This window comes from Colius striatus, chromosome Z (assembly GCF_028858725.1).
Source record: "Colius striatus isolate bColStr4 chromosome Z, bColStr4.1.hap1, whole genome shotgun sequence".
Classification (NCBI taxonomy): Eukaryota; Metazoa; Chordata; class Aves; order Coliiformes; family Coliidae; genus Colius; species Colius striatus.
The window spans coordinates 64,695,847-64,708,251 of record NC_084790.1 but is presented as its reverse complement, the minus strand read 5'-3'; positions in this window follow the sequence as shown (position 1 = coordinate 64,708,251).

The following is a 12,405-nucleotide window of genomic DNA, read 5'->3' as shown; positions in this document are numbered from 1 at the left end:
CTTTCTAAAAATGAATAGTTCTATGTTACAGTATGTCCCATAGCCTACCAATTAGTTTTATGCAACTGACACTTCAGAAGGAGTGTATGTCTACACTTGACTTTTTTCAGTATTTTTTCAGATTTTCTTCCTTCAAAATCTTTTCCATATATTTCTATTTAGTATTTTTATTGAATATTTCTTGAATAAGTGTATGAGTACTTTTGAAGTCGTTTCTAGAGATCAAATGATTGTGTCACACTACAGTATCTCTAAGAGCTTGTAGGATGATGTGGTATTCAGAGTCTATGGTTATGATGTCTTACTGGAGGGTCAACTAGTGGAGAGGGGGTTAAAGTTAAGAGCTTTGAAGTTTTACCCTGAAGAAGGTAGCAGACTGGAATCAATGCATGCTACTTTCTTTCTTGTTTTGGTGTTCAACTCCCCAAGCATTAGAAATGGTTGTATTGGAAAGTTTGTTGCAATCAAGGAAACAATTTCTCTGAATTTTTTGTACAGTTTCCCTCACCAGGATAGAGAAGCATTCCAATGGTAGATGGAGAGCGAAGAGATAAGGTTGTATGTTATTATCAGTAGGTGTATGGAGTTAAGTTCTGTATTTGGAGCTCCCAAAAGGAGCAAATAAAAATGAAACTGCTGCTTCAATTTGGCTTTTCATTACACAGTCAAAACCAGTAGAATACACATACAAAACCACTCTCACCTGTGAAGTAACATCAGAAGTTAAAGTCCATCTGCTTACACGCAGCTTGGTCCTCAGAAGTGCTTGCAACTGACTTTAAGTGCATCTCATACACTGAATTGTCCAAACATAGACCTCCACAAAGTTTTCATAAATTAAATAGATTATCCTGAACTCTATAAATAAATGTACAAATGAATATATATTAAACAAAGATATTAAAGTTCACAAAAAAAGTAATTTCTGAAAGTATTTTTACCAAAGCTTAGAAAACAATGAGAAAAATTAGACACTTTTTTTATGTTTTCATGTCATAAATTACTCTTTATCTAGCACTGTATTTAAATGCATTTTCAGCTGTTACATACCCCATTTGGGAGAGAGATACATAGAAAATTATACTGTAACTAATAGATGATTCTAATAGTTAGTAAACAATCTTTAGTCTGCCATGGTCTACAGAGATAACCATCACATTCTTTCCAGTTGTCTGTTAAGATGCATCTGGTTTGTGTCTGTTGTGATATTTAATTTCTGTTTCCTGAGTGGAACTTCTTTGCCTGAGCATCTCAGATACTTCTATGTATCTTGACTGCAGCTGCCTCTTCGGTGGACGGGTTCCTAGACGAGGCCTCAAAGTCTGAAGGTTTCCTTGAATCTAAACAGTCACTTAAAATTTACAACCTGAATTACTTTTCTAAAGCGATATGAATAATAGGTTTTCATCATTCCTTCTGGACAAATTTGGTAGAAAAGATATTTACAAGAAATTCTGAGGAAGATTCTGACAAGAATTGTAGCAAATCCATTCAAAAATTAGAATTCAAGTAGTTTTCAAGGCTGTTCTGTTGATGACCAGATTAATTTACACAAATCTAGCATGAATTAAAACAGATAATCTTGAAGGTGTTAACTTTGATTAGTAAATCTCCTAGATAAAGGCAGCAAAGGGCATCCAAAAGAAACATCTTTTAAGATTATTCAGATTGAGATGAGAAACCATGCCAGAGACTGTGGAAATAACAAGTTTGTGACCACATAAAATTTTGAAACAGCATTTCAACACTTTCTGTATCTGGAACTTGATGATTTTCTCACTTTATAGGTCATTCATTAACGACATGATTTATCAGACTGGCTTATGTTATCATTCCACACTTTCACTTCTCTAAAACATAAGTTTTAAAATGTGCTAAATGTTAAACTTTTTTGTTGTTGTTTTAAGCTAAAAAAACCCCTTTTTTCAGAGTTATTAATATAGCATTATTGGGTAAGCAAAAAATCAGAACTAATCATTGGTCATTGTAAAGTCATTAACAGAACTGATTATCATTATTTATCAGAACTAAGCATTTGGTCATTAGTATTAAATCTAAACCCACTATCTTCTTTTCTTTTCCCATTTTTTTGTCTCAATTTTACCGTGTTAATAAATTATGCAAAGTAATTATTAAAAAAAAACTTTGATGTTTATTTAACTTCTTGTGTTTGCAACAATTTATGCTAGTACTATGACATTAGCATATTTTAATATAATTATTTCTATTTACCTTAATTCCATCACATATTCAATTATATATTGTTGGTTTTGTTCTTTTCTGTTTAACTCATTCCCCTCATCCATCACTGCATGTAACAAAGAGATAATTTCTTAGAATTCTACTTGATGACACCTCAAGTCACATTACTGAGCCATGACAGTTAATTTAGAACAGAAATTAACAGGAAGAGGCCTTTTTTCATTTTATTCTAAATCACTTTATACCTCACTTCATGGCAGTGATGTCATTTACTTCTGTGCTCTCATGCACTAAAATTGTGATGTTACCTATTTCTATCTATAGTCATACTGGCATGTCCTTATCTTAGGACATTGCTCAACACAGCACCTGCATTGGCAAATAGATTGGCACAGCTTGCAACATACCCATACATTATCCTCTTAGACGACTGCCTTCAACATGGCTGAAACCCAGACCCAGGAGATCAGAACCCTTTCCAGACTCACTAAGTAAGATGCAGTCTCTCAAGATGTATTAAATGAGCAACTGATTTCTTCTCTGGGGTCTTGTTCAAGTGCTAATTGTGCATCAACTTCAAAGGTCAGAGGTATACATCTCATTTCTGCTTTTCAGTTACACTAATAACTACATTTTAAAGAGATCTAGACCATTATTATTGTCTCTTTTATATGAAGGAATCAGGCATCCTTGTGCTGACATCCTAAAACTTATATATGCAAAAAAACCTTTAAACAGTACTCTGCAACATAGTAGTAAGTCTGCTGTAAATTAACATTGACTAAAAAGAAATCTTCATAACTTGTCTCTGATGTATTTTCCTCTGACTTTATCTCCCAATGAACTGAGTCACTCCAGTGCCAACGTATGAGTACTTCAATAGACTCCAGTATTGTAGCTTTTGCTTAACCATAAGGAAGAAGGTAAAACAATTTGTACAGAGCCAATGAGAAGATCCAAAGTCTCGCCTCTTTCATTACTACCCTTGGATCACTATCCTTCTCAATATGTTGCACAGTTTTACAAGTGTCTTGGTTGAGCTGAAGTCTCTCTTTCTCCCACAAGTGTTCAGATATAATAAACACTGACGTGTTTTGAAAGCAGTGTTTTACAAAAATTCTAACTACATTTCATCCTGAGATCTGTCAATATTTTACATAACAAGGGTCTGTGGATCAATTTACGTGGCTAGTAAAACAGTAGTAAAATGCAGCATTTTTGATTGGACTGTTTTTATGTCCCTTTGCACTCATTTCATACCAAAAAAAGGTCACCACACAAGGACAACACTCATGACTCCAGTAAGATATTTTAAAATGTTTCATCTTCTCAGAGAATTTTTTAAAGACACAGCACTAAAACAGGGAGTGGCTCCTTATCCCATAAGTCAACTGGAGAGAAAGAGCAATGTGGATGCATTCCCAAGGGACTCGGAGACACTGTATCAGCAGGCTGCAGTACCTTTGGGAGGCATGAACTGTCTTTGTTTGAGACAGGACCTCTGGGAGAAGTTGCTAAAACATACCATAGCAAAGAAAGCAAGAATAAACAAACAGATTGAATGTCTGGACTACGGGATACAAACCCCACAGAATCTAGAGAGCACACACTTTTCCTCACAAAAAAATTTAACCAGAGGAATCTACTCTTTTATGCCTTCAGAGCATTTGATTTTCTATTATCAGAAAACTAATGTAATCTGAAGAGACATAGACTAAGCTGCTACAATGTAATAATGAAATATTTTCATATGTTTGTCTTTTATGCTTTGCAAAAAAAACAGAAATCAGCTCTGTAGGACATACACATTTCCATCTGACTGTAACCCTCTCACAAACTCTCTTCTGTGATTCAGAGTATGTTAGAAATTAATTTTCTACTGTTCACATGAGAATCTGTGCATTGCAGTCACCTCAGTAACTCAGTTGCTTCCATAGCAATTTATCATGTCAAAAGAGGGGAAAGGCTTCTTATACAGCAACAGCAAAATATACAAAACAATATAAACACAGCACATCATCAGTAAAGTATGCAAAGCCTGAGGCTGATGGAAAGGCTGCATTGATGCTCATATAGGGTAGTACAGGATAGACTTGTAGCAATTAGCAAAGACACCCAGAGTGATCATAATTTCTTCTGGTTTAGAAAGAGGATTTCCTGTTACTTGGCACTTTTCACTAGTTCCATTCTGCATGTGAACTTGGGAAGAAACACTTATTATGGCTTTCAATCTAATTTACACTGACTGATCTAAACAAGAAGTCAAACTAGACTAGAAGTAATGAGCAGTTAGCACAAACCTACCAGTTAAATGGTTCTACAGAAATATTCAGGTACTTTCCAGGCACAACTGAAAAAAATTGAAGAGTAAAACACCAGATTGTCCAAACTTTCTGTCAGTTCATCTCACTGAAAAAAATCAGAACTGCGTATCTATTGAAACCATCACAAATATATCTGTAAGACATGTGGAACAAAAACTTGTAACTTCCAGTCTTCATAAAGTCACTGCCATAGTCTTCTTCAGATGCTTCCTGAGAACTGAATCCCACCCTTAGAGCACTAGTACACAAGTTTTTGCTAGCAGTCATGGCAATGTTTTGCTGCAACTTCTGATTAATTTGCTAAAAGGGATAGTTCCACCCTTAACTATTCTGCCCATCTCTTCTGATACAACACTTGTATTTTTTTGTTCACAAGATCTGTGTAGCAAGGACTGTCTTTTTAATTATGTGTGCTAACAATGCTTGGCTCAGTGGAGCAATAAGGAATACTGCACTACAAAATGATAATAAAATATCCTTTCCTTATGGAAGAAACTAAATAAACTATTGTATTTCTATTGTGCCCACCAGAGCACAAATAAATAGAGAATTCTGTACCAAGCTTTAGATATAATGTTCAATCTCTTCAACAGAAACAACGAAACCCACAGAGACTACAGAAAAAATGAATTTCAAATTCTAATAGACACAAATGGACTTTAATATATCTCTCCAAAGATCTTCTGACTAGCAAAAATCACAGGGGAGAAGATTGGAGTGATAATAGCAAGTCACAGTCATGTAGGCATCTGATATGCTTTTAAACTGAACAAAAAAATCTAAATCAAACAAACAGAACATATTCAGAATGTTCAGAGCCGTGGGTTTTTTCCTGGTTTTCTGACTTGCTTAAAAACTCCTATCTATCCTGGTTTACCTTCTCCTTTGGGCATAGGTTTTTAACATTGTGCAGACAATGAAAATTTATAACAAAGACTTAAGACATGCAACTTGTCCTAAGATCAGGACTTGGCCTTTATAGAACCAACTGACAGGAAGAAAGAAAACCACCCAGAGTGAAAGCAACAGAATATGACCTATAGTATCAAAATGCTGCACAAAACTTTGTCCAAAAATGTTAGTCATTACAACACTCACAGAAGGAAGATATCTAAATGGAATATATAATTCAGTGGATAAAATGGAAACAAGGTCTAATATTTTTGTGGCAATCTTCTTTGAGCAAATCTGAGCAGTGTGAGTGCAGCAGTGTGGAGCTGCAGACATCCTCAAATAGTGCAAAGACTTTGGAGGCAAGTCAGATCTCGAGGGAGGTTCTTGGGTGTAAAGGAACATTTAGATAATGATTTCCATGAGTATTAGGACACAGGTTCTCTTCTTGACCCACAACTTCATTCCAGAAATGACATCCTCACAACTTTGTTGTTAAAATAACTTCAGATCATTTCAGTACTTTATTCTCTTTTATAGCCTACTTACATCAATTTTGTCTCAGTTTGGATAGGAAACTTCAGTCTCACTTTCTCACTTTCTGAAGATAGTGGTAACAATCAGTGGAAAAAGCAAGTATTGGGATAACAGAAGAGAATCCACTTGATCAGGTTTCAGCCCTATGCTGAGCTTATATCTGATGGACATCTGAAAACAGGTAAAGAAGTTCTTTAACATTTCTCTGAAATCTCAGATGTTCAACCCTCCGAGGCTGTTAATTCTGTATGGTTCCAAGTCATGAAAAGTAATAGCTTAAAGTAGTTTAATAGTAATAGCTTAATAGTTTTGATAATATATGATGCTACAAAGCCCACTCATTGTATAATTAATAATACCATTGTTAATACTACTTATTGCAGATAACTGTTGCAGCATCCAGTGATTTCAAGTGTTTAGGAAGTTAAATGACTGTCAGACTATGACATGTTTTCCTTTGACTGTGAATGACAAAGAGTGCACAAATAACAACACTTATTTTCTAGTTTGTTCTTGGGTTCTGAGTCACTTAAAACCCTTCATGATGAAGTTACTCTCTCATATATTTTTTCAGAATGGTTTGCCATGAATTCAAAAGAATGCAGATGAATTTACCAAATTCTTTATTCAGCATTCAACAATAAGTGAAATAAAATAAACAATGTCTGCTTCTCATGTATAAACAACATAAAGTGGTGACATTAGACGAAACAAAATACTACTCTTTCCTTGTGAAGTAATCACAATCTCAATAGCTGGTTTTTTTTCTAGACATCAATATTTTAAGATCCTGAGCTTGCTTCTCTGTATACAAAAGGGGCACGTTTTGATGAATATCTTTTTTAAACCAGTACTTCGGTAAAGACATACCTAATTCTAAGCATTTGCATTTCCTGTGTTCTTGTCTAGACTGCTCACCTGAAAGAAAGGGCTGAACAATAAAGCAAACTTTAAAAGAACAAAACAAAACAACAAAACTGTGTTTCAACTAGTGGTATACTGGATTTATTTTTCTGCCTTTCTTATAGGGACAATGAAATGTTACATAATAATTTACATTGACGATTGCAACAACAACAACAACAGGAGTGGTTTCAAGAATCATTTTCCACAGGACAGAAATGCAAATAGCTACACAACATGAAAGGTAATTGGATCTTGTTGTGTTTAGTTTGTTCTCCTGGAAGTTACAGAAATTTGACAGAAGCAGAAGCCAGTCCTTTGTCCATACAGTGGGTTGACTACATTGAAAAATTGCATCTTTCTCATTTTTGTTGACTTTCAGCTCTTCCTGTAAATGCTAGCAAATATATGGTCTGATCCAAAGTACAGTTTGGTAGAAACACTGACATCTATTTTAATGGTCTTCAAATTAAGATGCTAGTTACTTACTCCCAGGGAATAATTGTCAAAAAAAATTACAAGAAAAAAAAAAAAGGCATGAATTAAAAGGAGACTGAACTAGATTTTAGTGTGGAGTAAATCTATTTCATCCTCTGCTCTAAAAAGAGCTATGGAAAATTTTTCAAATGTCCTTTTTATACATTAAAACACTTTCGTGTCAATATTAGCAAACTCCAGGAATCTTTGTGGGATTTATATTTCAGTGAAACTGAAAGCAAAACCAAGCCAGTTTCTTTTTCATCTTTCTTCTTTATAAAAAATATTGCAAAAGTCATCTTTTTCCCTCTGACAAATAAAAATTTAAAACTTTTACTCTCCAAAAGTAAAACTTCAGTTTGTTAAAAGTAGGTATAGGAAAGATTTCTCAAGAGCTTCTGGATCTTGTAAATTAGTGGTAGAGTTACTTTTCTGTTTTGTTAAAAAAAAAAATAAAAGACAGAGGTGTAGCCCTAACAATATTGTCCTTGATTTAGTACCAGCACATGTATATCTGACTGCATAAGCACATACACATGTATGTATATTCCTTTCTCCTTTCTGCAAAGTGCTATGGATAGAGAATAACAAGGAAAGCTTCTGTCCACAGTCTGGCATGCTTCTCTGGATAATTATGGTCTATGTAAATGTACATAATAAAAATATTTTATGTGAATCCATATATACCAAAATATAGACAGAATACAGCATCTTGAATGAACATAATATAGTGTTCATAAGCAGTGGGTTTGTTTCCCTGTCACATGCACACACAAATGGCAGTGGGAAACAGGAAATGCAATACAAGGGCAGCACTCCAGTTGAGAGACAACATTCCTAGAAGACTTGAAGTGTTCCTTTGTCTAGCCATTGTAATGTCAAGCCTAATGCATTCTGGTTCCTTTCAGCCTTCTGCAGTTTACTGGGAAGAACTTTGTTCCAGTTTTATACAATGATGAGACTTGCCCTTGCTAGCATTTATAGTATACATAGTCACCTCAGGTCATTGTGAATCATTCAAGGTTTCTGTTTTTTTCTTTGCTTCTAAAGAAACGTGAGCTGCATCATTTAGCACAGACATATATGAAAGGAGTCCAACAATCTCGCTAAGTGGCTGCTGGACAATATACTGCATCACGTGGTAAAGGATTAAAAATAGAAGTGTGTCAAAGAATAAAGAATGGAACAGCAAGTTCTCTAAAGGCTGGTTTTGCAGAACTCAAGAGAGATGGGAACGCTTTTAACCCCTTATATTCAATTTCAATGGTAGGTAATCATCTGGAGTACAGTCCTTCACTTGGACGGCCTCTGCATTGGAGACATCAATGCTTCCACTGTGCCTCATGGAATCACTGCCTGCTCACCTTGACTCCCTAGGAGACACACTGCAGGTTCTGCTGCATGTAAGTCTTACCATGGGACTGTAACCTGCAGGATAGCACAGTATAGGCTGTAGTACAGTAAGGTACTTTAACATACTGTACTATACAGTACTATCAAACTTTGCTATAATGGTTAATAATAGGAAAAAAGCACTCGGAATTTTTTAAAGTTTGTTGTTGGTAAGATTTCTGCTATCTAAAATATCTCCTTCTTCCAGGACTGAGGTTATTTATTTATTCTAAAATGTGGTCCCTACAGGCTTTTGACATAGCCTGATGTAAAAAACGTTTAACCCCAGCCAGTAACTAAACACCATGCAGCCACTCGCTCACTCACTCTGCAGTGGGATCTGGGGGAGAATCAGCAGGGCAACAGTGAGAAAACTTGTGGGTTGAGATAAAGATAGTTTAATAGGCAAAGCAAAAGCTTCACACACAAGTAAACCAAAACAAGGATTTCAGTCACTACTTCCCATTGTCAGGCAGTTGTTTCAGCCATCTCCAGGAAAGCAGGGCTCTATCACACATAACATGCAAAGACAAATACCATCACTTTGAACATCCTCCCTTTCCTTTTTCTTCCTCAGCTTTTATTGCTGAACATGACATCATGTGGTATGGAATATTCCTTTGGTAAGTTGGAGTCAGCTGTCCCAGCTGTGTCCTCTCACAAGTTCTTGTGCACCCTCAGCCCGTTCTCTGGCAGGGCAGTGTGAGAAGCAGAAAAGGCCTTGCCTCTATATAAGTGCTGCTCAGCAATAGCTAAAACATCCTTATGTTATCAATACTATTTGGCACAAATCCAAAACATACCAAAATTCACTCTATTGCAGCCAAAACCAACACAACTTATGAGAATTTCAGGAAATCTTCATATGCAATGGTAGCTGATACAGTTGGAAAGAATTTTTAAAAAAAAATACCTGACATTGGTGCACAAATCCATGTTCAGGTGTGCATAGGTAAAAATGATCTCTGATGGGATCTCTCACATTGTTCCACATTGAAGGATATAGTCAAGGGAAGGGGGAAGGGCGAGGTTGCTGTAAAACATATTAATATAGCATTTACATTAAGAAACCAGGGAGAAAGCGTGTTAGGAGACATGTGTGTTGCATGGACATAAACAGCTAGTGCAAAATCAATGTTTCAGGAAAAAATAAAATTAGAGGTAATGAGACAAACACAATGTAGAATAAGAATATAACCTTATATAGTCAAAGTACTTTGTATTAAATTAACCTGATATTCCTGCTTGATGAAGAATTATTTTATTAGAAGGAGTAAACTGGAGAAGTTACTTGCTCTGGCACCAAAATTATCTTCAATAATAACTTCAATACAGGGAGGAGACTTTAAACAACTTTTGCTGATAAAATACTACTGGAAGATTTCATCAGTATGGAAGATGACTGTATATTTGTTTGCCTAATACATCCTTTTTGAAGTCATCTTGAATACAGGAGGAACAGCAACCATACAACATAGTCTACAAAGTGTATGAGTGTACAAAGTGTTTCACACTGGGATTAATGAGAACAGTTTCCATTAGCTGTTAAACTGAAAAAAAATGGATGTTTCTTTGAATCACACTCATAGAATACAGTCATGAGAAAAGTAAATTAAATTTTAGGACATACCAAAGAAAGTGTCAGGATAATACTAGAAGGTGTTTCTGCAATGGTAGAAAAAATTGATGAAATGTATCTAAAATTTGAAATACTGACCATCAGTGGATGTTATTTCACACTGGACTCTCAAGGTGATGAGAAGAGCTTGCTCAGGGAAGCAGAAAACTGTTAAACAAGTAGAAACTGGGTGATTAATACAGCTTCTACTGAAATTATTCCTTGCAAGTCACCTAGCCAACACTACAACAATCAGATTAGCTAATGGAAATAATATGACAAGTCATCTATGTTCTCCATAGGTGCTTCATGCATCCAGGCAGAAGCAACAAAAGTAAAGAACTGGGATCCAAATGTTGAGGTTTCCTTTGTATTCTTCCTGTCTGTCAGTTCTACCAAAAGAACATATTTTTTATTAGTTCCAATAGTCATATCCAACGCTCTCTGGAGACATACCATCTTCCTTAAGGTGCACCTAGCACTTTTAAAACTGAGTAACAGGCCCTGTTTTGATTTTTCATGAGTTCTCACTTGTGGGTTCCACAAGCAGACCAAAGAAGGCTGATATAAGAATCACTGAAGGGAAGAATCTAGATCTCACATATCATTTAAAATCACAGTGCAAGCCTTCTTAATACATTTTATGTTTAAGGGATTGCCTGGATTGTTCCCCTTTTCTGAAGCCTGAGCTGAATAGCAAATACTCAAGTGTTCCTCTGCTCTAGAAAAAAATGCCTTTCCTCAGCCTTCTCTGATCTGTGTTTGTTCCTGCATATACAAATTTGAGGTCCTAAAGGGTTCTTTCATTTCTGCTCTGAGTACCATTTTACTTCTATTAGTATGATAGAGTCCATTTTTTTTCTGTGACAGCGTAAGTGTAGCAGGTCTGGCCTGAAGTCAACAGAATTGCTCACAGGGATCCCACAGTGGAGATAATTTTGTCCCAAGTTACCTCTGTGCACCCCATTAAATAAAAAAAAAGAGTAAACACAATGAAGTGACCTATGTGTAACTGAGAAGATGTGATGAGCTGCCCAGATGGACTGTTGAGTCTCCGTTTCTGAAGACATTCAAAACTCATTCAGATGAGTTCCTGTGCGACCTACTCTACGCAGCCCTGCTCTGGCAGGGGATGTTGGACTAGATGATCTTTTGAAGTCCCTTCCAACCCTTCCTTAAGATTCTGTGATTCTGTGATCTGTTACCAGAAACTATATCCGTGACAGAAATAGTACAGCTGTCTGCTTCATCAAGAATTACTTCTTAAGCAAACTCACACTGGAGTTAGTTAGGAATGAAGATTCTGGTATTATTTTTACAGATTAATTAGAGAAGCATTATATTAAGCATGGATGGAAAGAGCAGCTTTGGAAAAAAAACAATATAGTACATTTTTACTTACCTGAATATGCTAAGCACTGAAAGCCAATGCAGTCAAATCCAAAGCATTATAAAATGAAAACTAAATGATATCTGTATCTCCTTCAGTGTGCCTTTTGATTGGAAATGTCACACACATTATTCTGTAGCTACTATCCTCACATCTTGAGTGATTTTTCTTTTATTCTGTTATTTGTGCAAGGGAGTGCAGTGGAGTTAAGTTTTGGGTGATAAAAAGGCTAAGCAAACTAGCTACTCACAGAAGTCTCAAAAATTAGCTCTCTAAAGTAGACCTTGACTTCCCAGAGGATTGACTCTGACATCTTCACTAGCCTCAGTGCAAAGCTATTCAGAAAACAGCAAAATGTTCAGAAAACTCACAAGGTGTGTTGGCCTCATGGAGTGCTCCAAAGAATGAGCACTGACCTGACTGAAGTCTGAGAGATGTAGCCATTCACAATTAGAATTGTGTTTAGACTCATAGATTTCAATTAAGTATCTTTTTGTTAAAATGTGTCCTGGTTTCTGCTGGGATAGACTTAGGTTTCTTCCTAGTAGCTGGTATAGAGCTGTGTTTTGGACTTAGGATGAGGATAATGTTGATGACATTCTGATGTTTTAGTTGTCACTGAGCAGGGCTTAAAGTAAGTCAAGGGCTTTTCTGGTTCTCACCCTGCCCTG